A 26969-nucleotide genomic window follows, 5' to 3' on the forward strand; every position below is an offset into this window, starting at 1 on the left:
TCTCATCTCGGGACGTTTGCTTCTACATATATATATGTATTCAACTCCTTTTGAACACCAGCCAGTTGCACTCAAGAACGGGTGCACGTCAGACGGGGGTGCTCCCGTCTTTCGTATTACTGCTCCAGACTCCTCCAGGTATTCGTACTGGTTTATTCAGTATATATACATATAAAATGTATATATATATATGTATATACACACACACGGTTAACCGTGATCAAGGACAGTCTGCCTGTCCGAAACGCGTAGGTGGGGAACCTACAGAAAATAAATGTATAAGTCAACACAATCGAGGTAGTGTGCGGCGTCTTCATTGAAGAATCCTTGTTGAAAACACATATATATATATATATATATATATATATATATATATATATATATATATATATATATATATATATATATATATATATATATATAATCACTCCAAACTCCTCCCAGCAAAGAAGAGCAGAGGCCACATCGGGGAAATTTCTTTGGGAGCAGCTTTATTCAGATACATGTGGCGGATGCATTTCGGCATTGTCAGCCTTCCTCAGCGCCGAAAATGTACTGCATAGCTTTACAAGTTTGTGCTTCTGCCGCCCAATTAGTAGTATGGATCGGCTGCACCCCCTTGTCCAATTAGAACACCACCTGTTGTAGCTCCTCGCGTAGTGATGGACTGCAACACCCAGAGTTCTTTGCTTGATTCCAGGTAGGTAGCGTTTTGAAATATAAACACACATTAGTGTAAGTGGAAAGAAATTCTGCGAGCCTGTGATCTTCGCTTTGCAGTTTGAAATAAATAAAGTTCTCCCTCGGGTCCCCTTGACGCTTCAGCCTGTTTGTCCTGGTCCAAAATCTTTGCGGGGCGAAATTGGAAAATCCATCTCACCCAGTGTCAGGTGAATACCTGACAACCGCGGCAACTCTTCCAGGACATCACGGCGGACCCAGGAGCCTTCCAATCCCTTGGAGCAAAAAAAATGCCGTAGCAAAGCCAGTGTCCTCCATGCCACTTTGTGAAGCGGGGCCTCTGAACTGTGTCTCTGGCAACCGCAGAATATATCACTCCAAACTCCTCCCAGCAAAGAAGAGCAGAGGCCACATCGGGGAAATTTCTTTGGGAGCAGCTTTATTCAGATACATGTGGCGGATGCATTTCGGCATTGTCAGCCTTCCTCAGTGCCCAAAATGTACTACCATATATATATATATTCACTGAAAAAACCATAGGTTATACACCATATATAGTTAGGAATTAGCATTTAAAAAACCTTATTTTACTCACACAAAACCATTGAAATTCCATATATAGTTAGTTGTACTAACTATATATCGCGCACCCGCAATCCACTGCTGATCATGTCACATATTACATCATTCATGACATGGTCAGTGACATCACTGATGACATCACTGATGACATCTCAAATGACATCACTGATGACATCACTGATGACATCTCAAATGACATCACTGATGACAACATCCAGTGACTGTATTTTTCTGTAAAGTTAAAATATGTCTTACATATTTAAGAATGAGTGGATGTATAAGTGTCTGGATGAAGGATTTAGTAGGTGCATGACTGACTGTATGAATGAGTGATTAAATGTGTCTCACTGAGTGCATGGGTTAGTGACTAAACTGTCTTAATTTGTGCATCATTATGTCTGTTGTTCTGAAAACTGCTGCATGTGTTGTTCAGTAGCTATATGAGTAACTATATGGGTTATTGATTGGTTGCCCAAGTATTTGTATGGGAGACTGAGTGTGTGTGTGGGTGGCTGGGAGGTGTATGACTCTGTGCATAGATGTGTGAGCAGTTGATTCACTAGATGTATGGGTTCAAAAGTGCATGTGGAAACAGCTGTATGGGCGGTTGACTGTGTGCATCAGTGTATTGGTGAGTGAATGGATATCTCAGTGCTACATGTCAAAGTAAGTACATATGTAAAACACAGTACATGTGAGAGTTGACATATATAAATAACTGTGCAAAAGAGCCAGTGAATGTGTGAGTGGCTGTATGGATCATTGTGAACTTGTATCAGGGATTGTATAAGAGAGTAAATATGTGTTAGTATATGTTTGAATAAGTAAGGTGTGTATAACTGTATAGTTGAGGAAATGGAGGTGTGATTGATTCTTTGCATGACTGACTAGGGGTGTGAGTAACTCCATGGATGAGTGACAGTCTGTGAGTGTCTGTTTACACTGAGTGTATCTAAGGTTATATTAGAGTCTGAAGAGCTTCATCGTATTATCACATGAATGATGTCATCAGTGATGTGATCAGTAATGTCAAATGAGATGTCAACAGTGATGTCATCAGTGATGTCATTTGAGATGTCATCAGTGATGTCATCAGTGATGTCATTTGAGATGTCATCAGTGATGTCATCAGTGATGTCACTGACCATGTCATGAATGATGTAATATGTGACATGATCAGCAGTGGATTGCGGGTGCGCGATATATAGTTAGTAGAACTAACTATATATGGAATTTCAATGGTTTTGTGTGAGTAAAATAAGGTTTTTTAAATGCTAATTCCTAACTATATATGGTGTATAACCTATGGTTTTTTCAGTGAATTTTCAAGGTTTTGTAAATGCTAATTCCTAACTATATATGGTCTATAACCTATGTTTTTTTCAGTGAATTTCATTGGTTTTTTAAAAGCTAATATCTATAGCTGTAAAATGTATTCTTCTTTAAATCCAAAAATATGTTTTATATGTTTATTAATAATTTTTTTTAAAATATTTTTTTTGTTTCGCTCCCGGTCCGCGAACCGGAAAGCTTTCCGTTAGCTCAAATTGATGCCGCGACCCGGTCCGCAAACCGGTAAACATTCCGTTTGCGCAACTGCCGCTTTAGAAATCAACATCGTGACGCGTCGCGAAAGCGCGACGTATCGCGTTGCCGCGTAATGCGTCTTATGACGTACCGCGTTAGCGCACCCGGAAGTGCCCCGGGGCGCGGACCGAGGCGCGAAGCGCAGCGACCCGGAAGCTATCCGGGGCGCGGACCGGAGCGCGTAACGTAAGCATAACAGGTCATGTGACTTGTTAATAACACTTTTCATTGGTTCATTTCACTTTTGGTTTCATAATCATGTAAGGCTAGGTCAGGTGACCTAAAAATAACACTTTTCATTGGTTGAGAACTATTGTTTTTCCCAAATGATGAAAACCCCTCCTTCTTTCCTCACTCTGACTTTCATCATTGTGAGAGGAAGACCTTTATTAATACTTGAGAAATGGCTTCAGTAGTTGCTTCAGCTGGTGCACCCCCACCACCACCTCCACCTCCTCATGGGAAGAGAGGACCACCTCCCCAGGTCATGACCAACACAGAGGAGGAAGAAGAAGAAATAGAGGAAGAGGAGAGAGAAGAACCACAGTTCTTGGAAGAGATGCCCCGGGTTTCCCATAGGAAAGCCAGTTTCATCTGGCAGTTTTATTCAATCCCTCCAGGGCAAAAGAAAGTGAATGCGAGGTATGTCACCTGCCTCATCTGCAAAGATAAATTATCAAGAGGGACTGATAAAAAGTATAGTTATGGGAACTATACCATGCATAGGCACATGACCAGGAGGCATCCACTCAATTACAGCCGGGCGGAAATACGGGATATGGAACAAAATCCAACATCAACTCCTGTCGCCAGGTCAAGATCGTCAATATCATTGACACCAGCAGAGGCACGGGAAACTGTGCCAAACATCCAAGAGAATTTTGGCCACATGAAACATACTTGTATGCACTGTGGTGCGTTGATAGCATGTGGTAATATGAGTATAAATGCCATCAACCTGGCTTATGAAAATCATAATTGCCCTAACCGCCCCCAGTAATTTTTTTTTTGCTCCTGTTGAGCCCTTTTCAATGCCTGTTTTTTGTTGTTTCCCCCCCCAAAGAAACCCAAAAAAATATAAAATCGTTCAAAAAATACAAAAAAACAAAAAATGTTCAAAAAAAAAAAAATATATATAAAACAACAAAAACATTAAAAAAAAAAGTTCTTTTCAGAACTACCTCCCCTTTCAAAAAAAAATGCTAGAATGTTTAGCACTCTGGCAAGCTCTATTTCTTTTGGTTCGCTTCCCGGTTAGCTTCCCGGTATGCGGACCGGGAGCTAACCAAAACTTTTTTTTTTTTTAAAAAGAGTAAGTATAAGGAAAGTAAACAGAGAGTGATGTTAAAAGAAAGATAGCTATAGGGAGTAAAGAAGAGATACTGTTTAATAGATCTATTTACCGAAGAAAAGACGGAAGAGGGTATAATTGTGAAAAACAAAATAGATAAGGAAGTGAAAGAAAAAAAAAGAGAGTAGAACAATAACAAAGAAGAGTTACTTGGAGAATGTGAGTGAATGTTCAAAATAAGATTAAAACATGGGGAATAACAGAGAGAAAAAATAGAAAACAGAAAACAAAAAATAACAGAAAAAGATTAATTGAAACAGCAAAGAAATGTAAGTAACATAGAGCCATATCATCAACATAGGCAATAAAAGTTTTGCAGCTTTTATCGGCAGAAATGTGTCGCTAAAGCCGCTTTTGCGGCAGAAAACTGCCGCTAAAACCACTTTTGCACCAGTTTTCTGCCAATAAAAACAGCAATAATTTTATTGGCTGTGTTCATAATATGCCCCTTAGTGTGCTTCAACTACACAGAGAAAGCATTATGAACAAGTAGTGATAGAGTGATCAGTCAAAGACACTAAGAGTAATAGAGACGGAGTGAGTGAACAAGAGTGAGGAACTATGAGAAGAGAGGGACTGAGAAAAAGAGTGGAAGGAGTTGAGTAAGTAGGTAATAGAGAAAGGAATGAGGGAAGTAGCAAAGGCAGGAAACTGAGGGTTAAAGAAATGAAGCAGTGGAACTAATAGAAGTTAAATGTGATAGAAATGTAACGAAAAGAGTACAAAACATTTACCTTATAATTGTCGTTAAATTACTCACTTTTTGTTTTTATACTTTCAATCTGTGAAAGAGAGAACAAACATTTGAAAAATATTAAAACATGTATTTAAAAATTACAAAAGACAAGGGAAAAGATTGAAGGACAAACAGTTTTTCAACAACTTTGACACTTACTGAAGCTTCTGCTTCTTCAGGCCCCCTACACAGTCCTAAAGATATACATTTTAAACTAACAGTATCTTGATGCAGATGAAGTGAGGCCTATCTTAAAACATGGTGCATCTTTTGCATTGCTGTTGTCTCAGAAAAGTGTCGAAAAACACTAAAATTTTAAATGATTGCTTCAGGATGCCAATAAGATGTGTCCTATCCAGAGGTTTGTTTGAGGTGAGGCCTACTCAGGGTTGCAGATGAAATTTAGAGTTGTTGAAGAGTACAGAGAAGATAATACATTTGCAGGCCTACCAATGAAGTGAGTCATGTCCACTGCACTCTTGAACAAAGGCCAAACCTCCTCTGTTTCCCTGGACAGACCTAAACTTGATCTGCACAATGTGATTTGTAATGATAGGAAACACAGGTGATGTAATTGAAATACGTGCAATTTCTTTTGCTCATTTCACAATCACATCACTTGTGTTTCCTTTGCTTAGGTATCTCATTGTGCAGATGTAGTCCAGCATATGAAAGAGTACGCAGAAGTGCAGCACTGCATGCAACAACTTTGACACTTACAGAAGCCTCACCTTCTCCATGCCTCCTACACAGTTCTACATATACATCATAAATGCAAACAGTACAGAATTAATTATACATGTTAAATGGTTTATTTTTGCTGTTCTCAAAATGTATCAAAATTCACTAAAAACAGTGACTTGAAGGTATTCATCATATAACAGCGGGGAAAAAAAACCACAATCAAAATGATTGTGTTTAAAAAACCCATACAACATAACAAATCAGAATTCAGAACTCCTTAAAGTTAACTTACTTTCCATGACGTCAAAGGATGTCCTATGAACAGCTTACACTCTGTTGTGCTGTTATTACTTTCAGCCCGCCACTTTCTGAAAGAAAACCTCCATCGTTTTTAAAAACATGTTACATGCAATAAATGACTTCTTGCTCTCTACCACAAGTTTCCACAAGGCCAAATCTTGTCAGAGCCATTTATAACTCTTGGATTTCTTGTAAGCCAATCCCGTCATTTGGCATTTCTGCAACTTTCAGAATTAAAATGTTGAAGATCATTTTCACAATCCTGGAATAGTAATATCTTCCCCTTCTTGCTCAGTCATGTTCTACATTTCCTATGACACTGATACTGCTTACTATGAAGCAGACTTACACTACCTCTATGACTACTACAATTATTTAATTCTCTACATCACTTTTAATCACAAAGCAATGTAAAACAGTAGACAGCATTGCAGACTTACATTCCCTCTACTCTATGTTTTGATTGGCTGCTTCAATTAGCTTATAAAAAGAAATAGTTTTTCTGAACTCATTCAAAGTGCACTTATTTCTCCATGACGTCCAGTCTTATGGTTAGAAGTTATGTCTCTGAAGTACACTTATCCTCAAGGCCAAATCGTGTAGGAGCCATTAGAACTTCTTGAAATTCCACAGAGCACATCCCGAGATTCTTTCCCTAAAATTTTGGTTTTAAAAACACCAGGTAAGAGTTTTTAAGGTCATACGGCAATTTGTTTTTAAAAATTAAAACAGAATCATTGCAGAATGACCAGCCATTTCTAGACTTTAAATAAGCTGTGTAATGTCCTGATGTTATTGAAGGACCGTCATGATATATAATTGCTGCAGTTACAAAAGTCCTTCCTGATATTGACAACTGCGAAGCCACAAAATTTTTAATTAAAGTTGTCAATTTTGTTCCATCAGGCCTACATCAATGGAACATTAAAATGACATACTGGCCATATGTTCGTATAAATAATGTGGACATCATTTCAGATTTACATTGGCTACACTCCATGTTGTGATCAGCTGCTTTTACTAGCTTATTAAAGGAGACTGATTTACTGTCTGGCAAAGTTAAATATATAAATCTTTCTGAGTCTACACTAGTAGTACTTGATACCATACAGTTCTCGCAGTCATGCTGCCATTGATAAGAAAGCCCAAACAGCTGATCTACATCTACACCTTCAGCATGCAATACATCAAGCATATACATTAAAAACTCCTGACAATCTTGCTGAATATTTTGAGAGAATTGTGTTTGGCCTGAACATCTGTCTAACAGATTTCGAATTTCAGACACACTTTCTATGTTTGTTCTATCAGTGCTACATTTCTCTAACACAGAATTTAACAAACTGCAAAATCTTTGATCAGAATTGACCACAATCTCTTCTTTTACATTTTCTAGAGAAAACAAAACATTAACCACTACATTAGCATAGCAGTTGACACCAGAACTGTTTTCAAATTGAAAACCAACAACATCTTCAACAGAATCCTTTTTGTTTCTGCTTATAATTTCAGGTTCATCGACTTTACGTCTTTTTGCTACAACCTCCCCAGTATTGGTCACATTTCTTTGTTTCCGGCCTACCACACGTTTCTCAAACAAAGGATATTGAGGCAAATGTGGCGCATACTCTCTTCTTAACCTATTGTATTCCTTAACACAATCTAGATCCGCACAAATGCTTGTGACATCACACTCAATCAAGTACAATCCCGATAAAGTTCTAACTCGTGACAATGCCACATATGCCATACCCTCCTTGAACACAGAACTGCCAATATTCACCAATGCACTGTCTACACTTAAACCTTGCGATTTATGGATTGTCACCGCATATGCCAAGCAAACAGGAAACTGCTTACGGCGAACATATAAGTCTTTTACAAGCAAAAATCTAGCAGAACAACGACCAATTAGCTGTACTTCCTCAATGCCATCAAATTTAATTTTTAAAAATTCAATTCCATCTCTATTTCTGTATTTTACAAAATCAACAACATTACCCATTGATCCATTTACCAGACCTCTTTCAACATGTAAATTCCTTCTTAAAATTATACGGCAGTTCAAGCACACATTCAGAGTCTTTTCAAAACCTGCAGTTTTAGATATACTCTTCTCTAATGAATCCAATTTTGTTTTCAGATTCTCAGACAAAATAATTGTTGATCCCATATGCTCTACTCTGTCAATAGCTTCCAGTTTCACAATCTCTTGCTTTTCTAAATGCAACATTTTGTTGTTGAATTTGGCACATTCTGCAAGAGTTGGCATCAAACATATTCCAGATTTCTTCTCAGTAATTTTCTGAAAAATATTCTCAGGCACAACATCTTGTTCTGGATATAAATTTGACAGTAATCGTGCATGTAAAGCTTCTTTCCCATGCTCGGTCACATTTCCAATTCTAACATCTTGTAGAATAGTCTTGTAAACTTCATCCTTCGCCTGACGCATATTTTCATGCAGTTCAGCATAATTGAAGTTTAACCATATATTGACGTTGCCAATGCTGCCTAGGCACTTCCTGGTATCTTCATGCGTGAGCATTTTGAACACAGGTTGCCCTTTCACTGGTGTCAGCTGCAGAAGATCTCCGAAAACAATGATGTGTTTGCCACCAAATAACACATCATACTCTGTTTTGAGAACTTCTTGCATTCTCAAATGCACAAAGGCAAGCATGACATTGGAAACCATGCTTACTTCGTCAATGATAAGAAGTTTCATTTTCCTCAAGATTCTTGAAACTTCAAAACAAGCATCTCCAGATAGCTTGTGATATTGTAATTTGTTGTCATGCTCCACTGGCAGCATCAGTAAACGATGTAAAGTAATCCCTTTAATGTTATGTGCTGCCAGTCCAGTTGGAGCGGTGACAACACAAGACAGCGATGACTCTGTCCTTTCCTGCAAATAGCATGAAATTGCTTTAATGAGGAAACTTTTTCCAGTTCCCGCTTCTCCACTCACGTACAGTCGGACAGGCTTCAACGACGTACATGAGCACTCTTTCTTGTCATGACTTAATCCATGATCAATTTGCATGGTAACTTCGTCATATATTTTCCTCTGCTCAACGTTGAGTTGTCTTTCCAACTCTTCTAAGTTAACCGCATCCTCCTGAGCATGTGCCATGGCTCTTTCCACTTCATTCATAGCAGTGGCAGCTTCATTTTCGATAACAGGTCCTCCTAGTGGATCCTGACTCAATGAAGCAGAACTCTGACTGTCCTGAGAACTGTCTCTGGCAATCTCGGCTGCAATCATTGCTTCCTGCTCAATTTCCGCATTCAACATTTGTACATATTTGGGAAAAGCAGGACATTCTATGGTCTCCTTGGCAGCATTGAAATAGTTTTTGTAACAGAGAAAATCTCCAAGCAGTTCCTCTTCTGCACACCAAGGCTTGAAAAGTTGCAAAAGTGCTAAATAGAAAAACTCCTTTTTTTCAGGAGATTCGCCACTCAATTTTCGATGGTTTACCAAGTGGCATTTTCTTTGCTTGACCAGACATCCCTCACTTCCTATTACAGCATACACTCCTTTCTCAGTATCTTCTTTGATGTTCCTCTTGAATATGTAATTTTGAAGAACCTCATACAGACAAACATTCTCGAGGTGAATGCTTCGATTTGGATAATATGTATCCAACATGTTGGTCTTCAAAATGTCGGTACTGTTTGGCTCCTTTTCCGCCAAATACTCAATTTCCCGCACAGGTTTGAGAACTCGATTACGCGTTGCAGCAAGACCAAGACTCGCCCAAATGATACTCCTGGACTTGGCATAGTGACTTGCTGAAGACAACCGGTCAGAACATTCGTACGCTCCGATTTCTCGATGCGACAACATCTTCAGACTGAAACTGTACAACTTCTTGCTGAGGCTCTTTTCATGGGAAATGTCCTCCCACATATCCTTCAATTCTGTCTTCTCTTTTTTGGTGATGTAAGACGTCACATACCGAGCCACAGCCATACAGTTATCAGCCACAAACTGTATATCCATGTTAGCATTCCACATGGACAAAATCACCGGGTTGTAGTCGTTGATGTACTTGGACTCTTCGTTCCTCTTCAAATTGTATGTGTTTTTAGGTGATTTCTTCATCACATTATGTCGCAGCGAAGACATCAAACTGTTTACTCTTCCTTTAGAAATCACCGGTCGTGGAAAGCCGAAACGACATTTGGTGTAGAACTTGTCCTTGTTTCTGAATTTACGACGACAGTACTTTCCACATCGATGGCTTTGGAAACGCAGAACTTTTTCTCTTAGGCTTTTCTTCTCCTTTGCGTTTGGAACAGCACACGTAGAATACTGTTGTATAAAACTCATCACTGAGTCTTCTGGATCCGTTCCAAATTTAGGTGCATCCTTGATCCACAGCAACATATGTATATGAGGAGCACCTCTTGCTTGGTACTCCTTTCTCCAGAAGAAATCCAACACCTCTCCAAGAGGTGGATTCTTCTTATTCATGATGAAGGACATCATAGCTTCAAATCTATGATTGAAGTACCTACATACATTGACTGGATCCAAAGAGCACAGTTCTCCGGGTGTCTTGAATTCGATGTTTTCTACGTTAGCATTTGCCTCTCGTAGAAATTCAAGTAAGTCTTCCCAGCCATACTCGGCACAGCTCAGAGTGAGGAACCATGTGGGAGTACCTAAGTTCCTCAGCATACATTTTAAATCACCATGACGACGGTACCAGTACTCATTAGTACCACGCTGACACGCCATGAGATTAATCAGGTGAGAATCCAAAATACTGTCTTGGACATTGACTTTATCCATAAAGTCACTTGCCGAGATGTTTTGCATGTGTATACCACTTTTCAAGATGTGGTTCACTGCATATGACAGTCCAGACAGATCGCTTTCAAACAGGAGATGAAACAAATAAGGAATGCATTGTCGAAACCTAGCATCTCCTGCATACAATCGCAAAGTCCGGTATTCAGAAGCAGGAATTTGATGAGGTCGCTCATCATATCTTCCTCCCTGACCTGTTGGAAAAAGCTGTGGGAAACACCGAGCTTCCAAACTTTCCTCCTAAACACTAATGGGACTCCCTTTGGCTTGTTTCATTTGAAACAACTCAATAGCATTCCCCATGACTTCCTTGGAATGCAAAGGATGAACACTATAATGTTCATATATTTCTTCACTAGTAGAAGTTTCTACTTTCTCAATTTGACCAGCACACAAATCGCTATCCTCTTCCTCACTTACTTCCTCTTCTGCAACATATACATTCTTATAGTATTTATTATTTTTTTTCAAATACAATGTTGCCTTTTTAACTTTCCTAACATCTACTAAATCTTGCCATATTTTCTTATTCTTTGTCGGAACCCCATTAACTAAGATAACCAGAGGTTCCTCGTCCACTTTTTCTACTCCAATTGTGTTAATGTTTTTCTTCAAATCTAGAGGCAAATAAACAACTCTTCCCTTTAATCCTCTCTGTAAATCTGATGGAGGCAATTTCCCTGTCTTTGGCTCCATTCTTACAATAGCCTGAAAGGGATGGATACTTTGAATCAAAATAGATTCATAAGTATTTAAATCCTTCAATTCAGAGGGAATCTCAACCAATTCCAGATTATTATGAACTGCTCTAGCAGGCATCTGGTTTTGATTTAATTTGCAACAACAATAAGTACACACACGTTGATCCAATCCCAAATCAAAACAATTTTCTACCATCAAGTATATTGCGAAATCCTTCCATTCACTATTATTTTCCCTTTCACTTTTTGCATATAAATCCACTAACTTAGTCTGATTCTTATAATAAGTGCGTCGACAACACACACAAGTGAAATTTGGCCTCTCACTTGATTTGACCTGAAACGTGGCAATTTCCCTCTGGAAATTATCTGTACTGGAAACCTGTACACTATCTTCCACATTACCCGCTTCTTCTTGGTCAATTTCAACATTCTCCTCTTTATTTCCAAAGTAACAAAACTCAATTTCTTCACATATATTCTTCACATCTATTTCAGAACCATGCAAAAGAGCAGCACATAATTTTTTAAGCATAATTGCTGGACTCTTAGCATAATACAACATTCTAACTAATTTCCTCACTTTATTATGATGCACTGCTAGCATCCTGAAATGATGAAAAACACTCTGGCATACTCTCCTGGAAAGACAAGCCAGTGAATGACCATGCAAACCTGTCACTTCTCTCACTCTGCAAGGATCTAATTCTTGCAACAACCTTATTTTCTGCTTCAAACTTTTCTTATTAAATGACCGTACAAAATCACAAAGCAAATTGATGGAATCCTGTCGCACACTGCAAATACTACTACACTTCCAGGTGTCCACAGGACCCTTAGCACGTCTTCCTAAAACCTCATTACCTAACACCTCTTCTGCCTCTGTTGTCACAAGTTTTTCTTTTTCAACTGGACAACCATCTTTCACTTCATAAGCACGACCACTGGTGTCAACTGCATGCACCAAATCATTATCCTGGAAATAACTCTCCTCATTAAAAAATGCCTCACAGCTTGAACTATGCATCCATTCTCCAGAAAAAACTTCACAAAAATTACTACGATTAACTATTCTCTTCCATCTACTATTTCTTTTGAAATCATAAATTGCCTTGTTTAGCTTCCTAATTCTATTGATTATCAAAATAAATAACTTACGTTTAATTTCAAATGCCTGATCAATAACTTTCTCAACTTTTTTTTTCTCTTATAAAAAAACACTTTCTGTTGACCTTTCTTAATATTTTTTAACAAATTGCCAATTATCCTGTTGCGGAACATTCGTTTACGAATGTCCCTAAACTGTTGTTTCCTTCTACTATCATGCACAGAGTTATCTCTTGCTCTAGCAGTAACATTTTTGATTGGCCTTTCCTTTCCATTTGAATTGCTTCTCTTTTTCTGGACTGAAACATTTTCTGTAGTAATATTTTTTTTACTACAAATATTTCTTATGAATGTTTTTGTACTCTTACCCGGTGCTTTCTTGTTGACTTGACAAATCTTTTTGTTAGAGGACTGCTGCTTTTTTTCAATCACCTGCTGTCTTTGACGTTTTGCAGCCTTTCTCAGTCTTTCTTTCGTTGGCATGGTGAAATGTTGAAATGATCTGCAGTTGAATCTGTGGTAAAATATATTAAAAAATGTTATTAACCACTATTACCCAACAGTACATCAATAACAGTAATCAAAAACTTAAAACACTACTTTACATTTTTACATATAAGATTTTTTAGTGCATGGCAATTTTAGAATACAGAAATAGCAGAAAAGAAATGGAATTTATATTCATGTTACCTGTGCTATCTTACATGTTATTGTTATTGTTATTGTTATTTTTAATTTATACCGCGCTCAATCACCTACAGGCCTCTAAGCGCATGGGACTAGATGGTAAACAACAACTTGGACAGTACAGAAGTCTCCACTTAACCTGAAGTGGCTCAGAGGGCTCTCCTGAATAGTAACGTTTTCAACCCCTTTCTGAAGCGTAGGAGGTTTCCTTCCTTACGTAATAGCTCAGGTAGTGTGTTCCATAGATGAGGAACCAGCACCGAGAACGCTCTTCCTCCCTTGGTGGTAAGTTTGTAACGGGGACACACCAGTAGCTGAGAATTTGAGGATCTGAGAGCTCTCTTTGGGCTGTATACTGCTAGACGATCTTTAATGTATGCTGGCGCCATGCCATAGATGGCTTTATGGGCAATGCACATATTTTTAAATTCCACTCGCTCCTTAATAGGGAGCCAGTGGAGACTCTGCAGCAGGGGGGATGCTCTAGTACGTCTTGGCAGCCTGAAAATGAGACGAGCAGCATCGTTCATCACCACCTGTAGCCTGTTTATCAGGGTTTGTGGTAGGCCAAGGTAGAGGGCATTTCCATAATCTATGCGTGAGATTACAGTAGCTGTGACGATGGAACGTAGCATAGATTGGGAAATGATAGGCACTAATTTCCGCAGCTGTCGAATAATATTAGTACAGCTACCCACTACAGCGGAGATTTGGTTGACCATAGTGAGGTCACAGTCCAGTTTGATTCCCAAACTCTTCACAACCAGGCTGGGTTTTGGAGCTGGACCCAGCTCTGCGGGCCAGTAGAGGTCACCCCATGGTGAGGTGGTAGATGAAATCACCAGGACCTCAGTCTTGTCTGGGTTGACTTTTAAGAGGTTTCCTGTCATCCACTGGACCGTGTGTCTCAAAATGTTCTGAGTGTGGAGTTGGGCGGTGTTTGTATTATCAACACTCAGCAGCAACTGCGTGTCGTCTGCGTAGTTGTATACTGTGCAGCCCATACTCGCCAAGGAGGCAATCAGCGGCTGTAAATATAAATTAAACAGCAGTGGGGATAAGGCCGAGCCCTGGGGCACCCCACATTCTAACTCTCCCACTACGGAGAGTTGTTCTCCCAGTTGTATTCTTTGTGTCCTTCCTGACAGAAAGGACTGCAACCAACTAAAAACCAGGCCCTTGATACCAAAGTCACCCAGCCTTTCCAATAGTAGCGCATGGCTGACGGTATCGAACGCCGCTGAAAGGTCTAATAAAATCAGGGCGCTCGGTTTTTTTCCGTCAGCCAGGCCTCTCATGTGAATCCGATCTAATTTTATGAGCATATTTTAATATTTTAAAATATATTTAAAATTATATTTTATATATATTTTAAATATATAATTATATAATTATATAATTATATTTATATTTAATTTAATATTTTAAAATACGCTGAGCTTCACCTGAAGTGCCTCGCTATTACGATTGTGTCTCCCTGTGCCCTCATAGTAACTTTTAGCGTTGGATTGCAATTGTGTGCCCCGACTGCCATCTTGTTTACTACCTTGTTGTTGTTAGTCTCCCCCCTCCCCGGATATCCACCCCGCCTCCCAGCTGCTCCGCCCTCCCACAGTGCATCAGGCTCGGTCTGTCCACACGACCTCTGTGACCATTCTGACTCGTCAGAGACGGCCGCTCCTCATCACGCTGCCTCCCCGGCCCCACTGCGGTATCGTTCTGCTGTGCTCTCTTTGCCCAATTTGTTTGCTCATTTGTTCACTCAGCTGCTTGCTGCTTTGCTGCTTTGTGCTGCGCCCGATTTGTCCACTCATTTAATTATATAGCGCTCCTTACTTCAGCAGAGCAGAATAGCGCTAGTCCATATCGGACTAATTTACATATTAGCACAGCGCGCTGCAACGCTGAGCTTCACCTGAAGTGCCTCGCTATTACGATTGTGTCTCCCTGTGCCCTCATAGTAACTTTTAGCGTTGGATTGCAATTGTGTGCCCCGACTGCCATCTTGTTTACTACCTTGTTGTTGTTAGTCTCCCCCCTCCCCGGATATCCACCCCGCCTCCCAGCTGCTCCGCCCTCCCACAGTGCATCAGGCTCGGTCTGTCCACACGACCTCTGTGACCATTCTGACTCGTCAGAGACGGCCGCTCCTCATCACGCTGCCTCCCCGGCCCCACTGCGGTATCGTTCTGCTGTGCTCTCTTTGCCCAATTTGTTTGCTCATTTGTTCACTCAGCTGCTTGCTGCTTTGCTGCTTTGTGCTGCGCCCGATTTGTCCACTCATTTAATTATATAGCGCTCCTTACTTCAGCAGAGCAGAATAGCGCTAGTCCATATCGGACTAATTTACATATTAGCACAGCGCGCTGCAACGCTGAGCTTCACCTGAAGTGCCTCGCTATTACGATTGTGTCTCCCTGTGCCCTCATAGTAACTTTTAGCGTTGGATTGCAATTGTGTGCCCCGACTGCCATCTTGTTTACTACCTTGTTGTTGTTAGTCTCCCCCCTCCCCGGATATCCACCCCGCCTCCCAGCTGCTCCGCCCTCGCCCCTCCCCCCAACTCCTTTATATGACTGATGTCCTTCCGCGCAGCGTTCACGCGCAGCGCTCGCGCCCTATGCGCGCCGAAGGTGCGCCAAAGGTAAGCCCGTCTACGCCCGTCAGTGCCTGGACCGCGCCCAGCGCCAGACCCCCTGGTCCACGCAATGCCCAGCCCTCCCGCATTGCATACGACGCCGCCACCCTCCTAGCCCTTAACCCCGGCCGACTCTCCAACTGCGCCCAAGCCGCTCCTGGACACACCCATGGACCCTTCACATGCTACTCCTGCAAGTTCGACGGCACCAAGAAAAACTCCTCATCTACTAACACCAACCAGATATCTGACACCAACCACCTACAATGCATCCTGCTCAACACCCGCTCGGTCCACAGGCACGCCATCGACCTCTGGAATCTACTAGACACCATCTCACCGGACGTCGCCTTCCTAACAGAAACATGGATGCATGCCTCTTCGGCCCCAGACATCTCCATTGCTATCCCAGAAGGATACAAGATCATCCGCAAGGACCGCATCAAGCAAACAGGAGGAGGAATCGCTATCGTCCATAAGAACTCCATCCGCATCTCAACCAGCTCAGACGTCAACCTTGCCAGCGCCGAACACCTCCACTTCCAGATCCACACCGACCCCAAGACCACACTCAGAGGCACCCTCCTCTACCGACCTCCAGGACCACGTGCACAATTCAGTGACGACATCACTGACTTTATCACCCCACACGCCCTCCCCTCCAAGGACTACATTCTATTGGGAGACCTCAATTTTCACCTGGAAAAGAGCAATGACAGTAGCGCCACCACCCTTCTGGACAATCTTGCTGACCTCGGACTCAAACAACTTGTCTCTACGCCCACCCACATCGCAGGTCACACACTCGACCCTATCTTCACCTCCAGCAAACATGTCTCCTTCAGTCACACCACAACTCTCCATTGGACGGACCACAGCTGCGTACACTTTATCTACAATAAGACCACAACTCACAACCATCCTCAACCTACTCTGCGAAGAAATTGGAACAAAATCACCATCGACCAGATCTCCTCATCACTTCTTCAAAACCCCCCCGCCCACTCCTCAAACCCCGACCAAGCAGCCTTTAACCTCACCCAATGGCTATCCAACAGCGCCGACATCCTAGCACCGCTGAAAAAACGCCAAAGCAAACTAGGCAGCAAAAACGCCTCCTGGTTCAACGATGACCTCAAGAAATCGAAGAAACTCTGTCGCTCCCTCGAGAAGGCCTGGAAAAAAGACCCAAACACCAGCACCAGGGACGCCTTCAAAAACGCCACCCGCATACACCACCAACTGATCCGGTCTGCCAAGAAAGCCGCACTCAAAGACCGTCTAGATAACAACGCCCACAACAGCAAGGAATTATTCAACATCGTCAAAGAATTTACCAACCCATCAGCCAACTCCAACGACATCACCCCCTCCCAAGCCCTCTGCAACTCCCTAGCTTCCTTCTTCCACAACAAAATCGCAGACATCCACAACAGCTTCAACAACCGACCCGAAGAACAACCCACCCAACCTTCCGCAGGACCTTCACCCCCTTGAACATCCTTAACGACTGGAACCCAATCTCCACTGAGGACACCATCCGCCTGATGAACTCCATCCACTCAGGATCCCCAACTGACCCATGCCCTCACCACATCTTCAACAAAGCAGACTCCATCATAGCACCACACCTCCGAGACGTCATCAACTGCTCCTTCAACTCCGCCACCTTCCCGGAAAGCTGGAAACACGCAGAACTCAGCGCCCTTCTGAAAAAACCCACAGCTGACCCCACCGAACTCCAAAACTACCGCCCCATATCGCTTCTTCCATTCCCGGCCAAAGTCATTGAGAAAACTGTCAACAACCAGCTCACCGCCTTCCTCGAAGCCAACAAATCCCTCGATTCCTCACAGTCCGGCTTCCGAGCCAAACACAGCACTGAAACCGCCCTCATCGCAGCCACAGACGACATTCGAACTCTACTGGACAATGGAGACACAGTCGCCCTCATCCTCCTCGACCTCTCCGCTGCCTTCGACACAGTCTGTCATAACACCCTTCTACAGCGCCTCAGAGACGTAGGAGTCCAAGGAAAAGCACTGGAATGGATCACCTCGTTCCTCACCGGAAGAACACAGAGAGTCCGCCTCCCACCATTCAAGTCAGAGGCCTCTGCAGTCATCTGCGGCGTGCCACAAGGATCGTCACTCAGCCCCACCCTCTTCAACGTATACATGAGCCCCCTTGCGGCCATCGCTCGCCAACACAATCTCAACATCATCTCCTACGCGGATGACACTCAACTGATCCTATCACTCACCAAAGACCCTACCACCGCCAAAACCAACTTACACGAAGGAATGAAAGAAGTAGCCGAGTGGATGAAACACAGCCGTCTGAAACTGAACTCAGACAAAACAGAAGTCCTCATCTTAGGCACCTCCCCCTCCGCCTGGGATGACTCTTGGTGGCCAGAAGCCCTTGGAAAAGCACCCATCCCGACGGACCACGCACGGAACCTGGGCGTCATCCTGGACTCCTCACTCTCGATGACCAGACAAGTCAACGCCGTTTCATCATCTTGCTTCAACATTCTTCGCATGCTCAAAAAAACATTTCGCTGGATCCCCACCGAAACTAGAAAAACGGTCACCCACGCACTGGTCACGAGCCGCCTGGACTACGGAAACACACTCTACGCCGGTACCACTGCAAAACTCCAGAAAAAACTACAACGCATCCAGAATGCCTCAGCCAGGCTCATACTAGACATCCCACGTAAAGAACACATCTCTGGTCACCTGAAAAATCTCCACTGGCTCCCCGTAAATAAGAGGATTACTTTCCGCCTCCTAACCCACGCACACAAAGCACTTTACGAACTTGGACCCGAATGCCTCAACACACGATTGTCCTTCTACACCCCCTCCCGTCAGCTGCGATCCTCCAACCTAGCCCTTGCCACTGTACCTCGCATCAACAAAACCACCATGGGAGGTAGATCCTTCTCCTACTTGGCAGCTAAAACCTGGAACTCACTTCCCACTCACCTTCGCCTTACTCAGAACCACCTAGCATTCAGAAAACAACTTAAAACTTGGATATTTGAGAAGTAATTTCCCCACCCTTCCTCTAGCGCCTTGAGACCCTATGGGTATGTAGCGCGCTATATAAATCTCTTGACTTGACTCTTGACTTGACTATTTTATTGAAGACACTACACATAACCTGTTTTTGAAGGTGTCTTTATTTTTAAATTAAACGGTTTACATTTTTACTTTTTATTTATTATAAATTTTAAAAATAAATGTTTATAGTTCCATAGGATCAAGCAGGTCAGCTTCCCACCCTATGTCATATAATTCGGACAAATCTGCATCCTCATCACGTTCTTCTTCATCCTCAGGATTTAAATCATCCAAGGGATCAACATCCACTGATGTTTCAATTACAAGTTCAATGATGAGGTCAAAATCAACTGATTGCTGATTGTCGCTCATGTTGATGTTGTCTTTATCTTTAAAGAAAGATAACAAAAATGAGATGTTGCAGAGTAAGAGACAAATCTCAGAGATTATAATAGTAAAATTGTTTAACAAGAGTAACATTTTGCAGCTATTATTTAGCCATGTCCAGCGATGCAGAGCAGGTGAAGCCTATGTCTAATTTTTCAGTGAACAGGACTCATCTCTTCTTAACCTTGGATAAGCCTCACCGACTCTGTGTCCCCTGCACATACTTAAATGTAAAGGGGCAGATTTATGTTAAATGGCACATCCCCAGGCATGCACCAGTTAACGTGCACCGCTGCTCTGCCACCCATGGTGTGCCGCATTTACAATCAGATAGGAGAAAGCTGCGTCAAAACCCTGCGCCTGCTTTAAGCAGGCATAGGTCTTGACGCAACATTGTGGAGATGGGGCACCCCTGAGCCTTGCTGGAGCTGCATCGCACTTGCGATACAACTCCAGCAATGCGCCACCTTTACAGCACAGATACGTCACGCATCTGTGCCATTTTTGCCCCATGCTGCGCCGCATTGTAAATGCAGCACACCATGGGTGGCGGAACAGCGGCGCAGGATGACTGGCACATCCCTGGTGATGCGCCAGTCATCATAAATCTATCCCTAAGCTTCTTATCTTGTTACAGATGAACCGCCATATGTATCATCAAACTATTTTGCATTTCCTAAATAGCGAATTTTAAGGAATAAATAGCAATTCTTTACCATTCCTAATTTGCAATGAGCAAATTGCTAATTGCAAATTACCCATTCATTTCCATGGGCTAGGAGGCTCATAGGAATGAAGGTGCAATTTGCGATTAGCAATTAGCTCATCGCAAATTAGGAATTTTTCCAAGGGTGCAGGGGTGTCTCAAGAACACCCTGCTGGACCCCTGAAAAAGAAATTTGGGGGCATATGGCGCACATACATGCCCTAAGGGCATGTATTGGCGTCATATGGCACCTTTTGTTTTTTGGAAAAAAAGCTTTTTGAAAAGAATTCGCAAATTACCACCAACTAAAAGTTGGTGGTAGTTTCCAAATCCTTAATGTCATTTTTTACATATTTTTTGTTTGATACATTGCATTTAAGGAATCGCAAAATTTGCAAATCCTTCAGTGCAATCGCAAAATAAGGAATAGCAAATTTTGCTATTCCTTATTTTGCATCAAACTTGTTTGATACATACCATTTGTCTAATTAGCATTCGCAAAGGCCGAAATTCGCAGAATTTTGATCTTTGCGAATGCTAATTAGCTTGATACATATGGCCCCAAGTGAGGCCTGTCTTGCAACATGGTGCATCTTTTTCATCACTGCTGCATCGGTTTCATGTGGCACGTTTTTTTTACACCATGACACATCTGCCTAAATGCATCAATTTGTAATTTTGTCGCCTCATAGCAAATCTTTTGCACCGCCGCTGCATCATAAAAGTGACGCACAGTGGCGCAAAAGAGGCATACACCTATCATAAATCTGTCCCTAGCATTTTAAATAATTAATCCAGGATGACAATAAGGTGTGGCCTATCCAGAGGTTTGTTTAAGGTGAGGCCTACTCAGGATTGCAGATTAAAGTTACGCTTGATGAAGAATACAGAGGAGATAATACATGTAAAGGCCTACCAATGAAGTAAGTAATGTCCACTTTATTGCGCCAGTCATCATAAATGTATCCCTAAGCTTCTTATCTTGTTACAGATGAACCGCCATATGTATCATCAAACTATTTTGCATTTCCTAAATAGCGAATTTTAAGGAATAAATAGCAATTCTTTACCATTCCTAATTTGCAATGAGCAAATTGCTAATTGCAAATTACCCATTCATTTCCATGGGCTAGGAGGCTCATAGGAATGAAGGTGCAATTTGCGATTAGCAATTAGCTCATCGCAAATTAGGAATTTTTTCAAGGGTGCAGGGGTGTCTCAAGAACACCCTGCTGCACCCCTGAAAAAGAAATTTTGGGGCATATGGCGCACATACATGCCCTAAGGGCATGTATTGGCGTCATATGGCACCTTTTGTTTTTTGGAAAAAAAGCTTTTTGAAAAGAATTCGCAAATTACCACAAACTAGAAGTTGGTGGTAGTTTCCAAATCCTTAATGTCATTTTTTACATATTTTTTGTTTGATACATTGCATTTAAGGAATCGCAAAATTTGCAAATCCTTCAGTGCAATCGCAAAATAAGGAATAGCAAATTTTGAATTAAGGACATTTTAAGTCATTTCCACATGTGCAGTGTTTTCAAATTATGATTTGAAAATCGTTTTTAGGGAAAAGGAATGGTTTGTAAATTTATGACAAGGACATAATGGTGTATGCTTCTTTATAAGGCATTTCAGTGTCTCTGATGTCATTTTTCCCATATTACATTATAAGACCTTTCCCCATGGAGCACATTCCTTGTAAATATGCTCCCACCTGTGCATGGTAAATTTAGATTTTGACTGTTTGAGTCACATAGCCATGTTAAAAGTGACCCAAAAAAATTGCAAAGGCTTTAAAAAAACACTTTCATGTGTCTTAAGGACATTTTAAGTCATTTCCCCGTGGGCAGTGTTTTGTAAGTGGCGCAAAAGAGGCATACACCTATCATAAATCTGTCCCTAGCATTTTAAATGATTAATTCATGATGACGATAAGGTGTGGCCTATCCAGAGGTTTGTTTAAGGTGAGGCCTACTCAGGATTGCAGATTAAAGTTACGCTTGATGAAGAATACAGAGGAGATAATACATGTAAAGCTCTACCAATGAAGTAAAAGATGTCCACTTCATTGCGCCAGTCATCATAAATGTATCCCTAAGCTTCTTATCTTGTTAGAGATCAACCGCCATATGTATCATCAAACTATTTTACATTTCCAAAATAGCGAATTTTAAGGAATAAATAGCGATTCTTTACCATTCCTAATTTGCGATGAGCAAATTGCTAATTGCAAATTACCCATTCATTTCCATGGGCCAGGATGCCCATAGGAATGAAGGTGCAATTTGCGATTAGCAATTAGCTCATCACAAATTACGAATTTTTCCAAAGGTGCAGGGGTGTCTCAAGAACACCCTGCTGCACCCCTGAAAAAGAAATTTGGGGGCATATGGCGCACATAAATTTTAACAACATTCCTTTACCTCAAAAACGATTTTCAAGTCATAATTTGAAAACACTGCCCACAGGGAAATGACTTAAAATGTCCTTAAGACACATGAAAGTGTTTTTTGAAAGCCTTTGCAATTTTTTTGGGTCACTTTTAACATGGTTATGTGACTCAAACAGTCAAAATCTAAATTTACCTTGCACAAGTGTGACCATATTTACAAGGAATGTGCCCCACGGAGAAAGGTCTTTTAATGTAATATGGGAAAAATGACATCAGAGACACTGAAATGCCTTATAAAGAAGCATACACCATTATATCCTTGTCATAAATTTACAAACCATTCCTTTTCCCCAAAAACGATTTTCAAATCATAATTTGAAAACACTGCACATGAGGAAATGACTTAAAATGTCCTTAAGACACATGAAAGTGTTTTTTGATTGCCTTTCCAGCATGGTTGGGTCACTTTTAACATGGCTATGTAACACAAACATTCAAAATCTAAATTTGCCATGCACAGGTGGGAGCATATTTACAAGCAATTTGCGCCACAGAGAAAGGTCTTACATTAAAATGGGAAAAATAACATCAGAGACAGTCAATTGCCTTATAAAGAAGCATACACCATTATGTCCTTGTCAGAAATATTATAACCATTCATTTTCCTCAAAAACGATTTTCAAGTCATAATTTGAAAAGACTCCACAGATCCTATGCAGAAAAACACCCTGTCAGTACTAATACTTCACATTTTCTCCAATTACATTTTCTCAAAGAAACAAAATTGTTTTGTAAAACACTTGAGACAAAGCAACATTTGAAAAACACAACTTTCTTCATAATTTTCTCCTTAAAGCACACTATTCTCTATCTAAATTAAAGAAATATTTTCTCACCTTAGCAAATACTTTGAGTTTGAAAACAGTCTCAGAAACACACCAATTTGTCTTCAGCAGAGCAAAAGGTATGCACTCCAGAGTCTGCAGCTATCAAAAGCACAGAAATGCTGTAATTCTTCACACATATCTCTCATGTCACCCAATCAAAACTCTTCCCTCACTTTTTTTCAAATGAAAACCCTTCCCCCCTCTGCCCTCTTTGCCTTTTTTGCATGGCAACCACCTCTTGGAAGACCTCTGGTGTTTGCAAGTTCACACAACAATGTTGCAATTGAACTCTGAACTCTCAGTGCACCTGCGTATCCACTGCAATCTTTCATTTAATGATTTTTTATTGACCATTCAAAATACATCTTTCAAAGAACTCATCCATGCACCCTAACTTTCTGTTTTCAGCAATCAAAATCCACCAATCACTGTTACTGCTTCATTAACACAGAAACTCCACAGTTTTTTTCATTTTAAACTCTCATTTTGTCAACTGCCATTTCATTGCCACACTTCATCTGACTGCAGCAGAACCTTCTCTCACCATGTTTTCTGTCTGGATTGTTGGACATAGTTATATCCACTGGGCTCACAGGTATGCTAAGAACAGAATTTTACCTAACCTCAATTTACAAGATGTGGAAATTAAGTGGTTTGGCCACAGAGGATTAAAATGTCACCAATTGATACCATTGGTGAAAACCTTTATGCATTTGCCAAAACCTGACCTGTTAATTGTGCACTGTGGAGGTAATGATTTGGGCACTTTGACTGGGGTAGGTCTGGAAATGCTTTTAAAGGACACCTTTGAGTAATTGATGGCACTTTTTCCTCAAACTGCCTTGGTATATTCAAATATATGCCAAAGACAGAAATGGAGGTGGTCAAACCAATTTTGTCCACAAATTGAGAAGTCGAGGAAGCATGTAAACAAATCTGTTTCAGCTTACATGAGAGACCATGGAATGGGCTCCATGTACAACAATAACTTGTGTTACTACATGCAAGATATCTACAGAGGAGATGGAGTTCACTTCTCAGATGAGGGCAACAGAATTTTCATTCTGAATTTAAGACTGTGCATTGGTACCTACTTATAAGTACCTAAATGTACCATAAACCCAAAAGCTCTTCTCAGAGCTACCCTACATCTGATCACTCACAATTAATATTTTACTGTAACATTTTTCACTAATTTTCAACAAAGTACGCTCCCTGGGGCGCTACCCGGTACGCGAACCGGGAGCTAACCTCGCGCAATTTTTAAAAAAAATGTTTTTTTTTCGCACATATAAGCCTCCTCAGCCACCCTCAGAAAACCTAGGGGGTCAAAATAAGTCTACCGTGCCCCCTTCTACCCATTCTGAACATTATTTGCCCTCCATCTTGTATCTTAATTCGACCGAAACACAAAATGGTGGACTCCCGTAACGCTTAAGGTTCGCGAACCGGGGCGCTCAACAGTTCGCGTACCGGGTCGCTCCCTGGGAAGCGCACCATCAAAAAAGGTGGGAAAGTAGTTTACAGAAAAGCGACTGGAGACAATTTCACCAAATATAGATTAGCTCATACTACATACCAATCCCTACCATTTTCACAAATTTGATTGGAATTCCATTTAGCCATTTAGCCTGTAGACCTCTCTAAATACCCTGAGGTAAATTACTTCTCAAAACACATCTGAAGTGTTGGAATTGACAACCAATTAAAATGTTACTTTCATTTTCTACTTTTTTTACCTGACATTTGATTGGTTATGTACCTGAATATATATAAAGAAAGAGAGAGAAACACAGCCATTTTGACTACTACTTCCTGAACTACATTGCAAGATCATTTTCACTCACAACTTAAACTTGTTTTTAGAAGGTGAGATATCATTTTATAAATTTGAAAACATTTTCAGATAGTTATATACTATCCCTCTGTAAGAGTTAGACATTGAGAAAGGCTTCTTTATTATAATTATGGATTGATTTAGGTTTCTGTGGTATAATTATGAATTTACTTAGGCTTCTTCACAGGCACTTTTTAATAGTACTACTTCACGCCTGAAACCATACAGTGCCCATAGATTACTTCTCTGTTATAAACTCACAAGTACCTGTCTGAACTTAAACCCAACAGTGCCCTATCTCTACTGATATATTTATTTTTTATGCAAATTACAGCAATAAAATGGAAGGTGAGCAGAATGTTTCCTTCGAAATTGTTCTGGACAGCAACAATGAACAAGTTATGGAACCCATTGATGACTTAGAATTCATGGATGAGTCACGGGACTATGAATTACTTCAATGTGTAGAATCTGTCGATCATTTACTCCATTATGATGACTGTCAAATGTGGGAACTTATGTTCACTCAACAAGAGGACATATCGGACAGTCAAATGCTAGACGTTCTATTAAATTTTGAAAAACAATCTGAAAAATAAAATTGTATGTAATATTAAAAAATTGTTTGAGTCTTTAATCATTTTTATATGTAATTCATAAACTAGTTAAATGTTAGAAATGTTATTAAATTTTGAAACACAATCACAATAATAAATAATTGCTTAAAAAATAAAAAAATTAAAAAATAATCAACAAAACCAACAATCAATTAACATACAGTATTTGAAAAGTCTATCATTCATTTTTCATTATAGTACGCTGCCCAGAACGCTTCCCGGTTCGCGAACCGGGCGCTACCCACGCAAAAAAACAAAAACATTTTTTATTTTTTTTTGCCCCGCGGGGCCCTTTTAAAGCCTCCACATTAAACCTAGGGGGTCAGGGAGGATATACTATGCCCCCTTATGGTCATTTCCCCCTTTGTTTTGGCCTCCTCTTGTCTCTCGATCCTACCGAGAGACAAGATGGCGGCCGCTCCGGACTGTTTAGAATGTTGACAGGCACCGGAGAGCCAATCAGCTTCGCTACGCGAAGTTCCGGTACGCGTAAAGTCCGCGAACCGGAGCGCTGCCCGGTCCGCTGTTACAGATATATATCTTTTTTTGAACATTAATTTCTCAAAATCCACTGAAGCACATATATTGAGACCTAGCAAAGGCACATCGGGCTACCAGTCCCTACAATTTTGCCAAGTTTCGTGCAAATCCATTCAGCCGTTCGGGCTAAAAGTGAGGCCAACCGCCCTATGGAAAACTCAATGTTAAAAACATGTTTTGGGACCCCCCTTTTTTCTCGGCCCCCCTTTGACGAACCCCCCCCAAATTTCCAGGGGCTGCTCAGAAACAAAATGTTCCATTTTCCTGAAAATTTCAGCCAATTCCGTCCACAAACGCCAAAGTTATTAGACATAGAATTTTCAAAAATCCCATAGGGAAAAAATCCTAACTATATATACCTACTGGCGACCGCCAGTAGGTAATATATATATGTATGTATGTATATATGTGTATATATATATATAGATATATATATATATATATATATCTATATATATATATAACCTCTCCACAACCTCCGGTTTTTGGCGGCAAGCTGTTCCGGGCGGGCCAGGGAATAGTATTTTGAGTGCCAGCAGTGCACATCCACAAAGTCTCGTGTTCAGTATCCCCTACGGGGAACTGTTACGGGCCAAAAGAAACTGTAGCACAGTAGATGCATATGAAACTGATGAGGCCTTTATATGCAACAG

The sequence above is a fragment of the Lissotriton helveticus genome, chromosome 1_2 (assembly GCF_964261635.1).
Source record: "Lissotriton helveticus chromosome 1_2, aLisHel1.1, whole genome shotgun sequence".
Taxonomy (NCBI): Eukaryota; Metazoa; Chordata; class Amphibia; order Caudata; family Salamandridae; genus Lissotriton; species Lissotriton helveticus.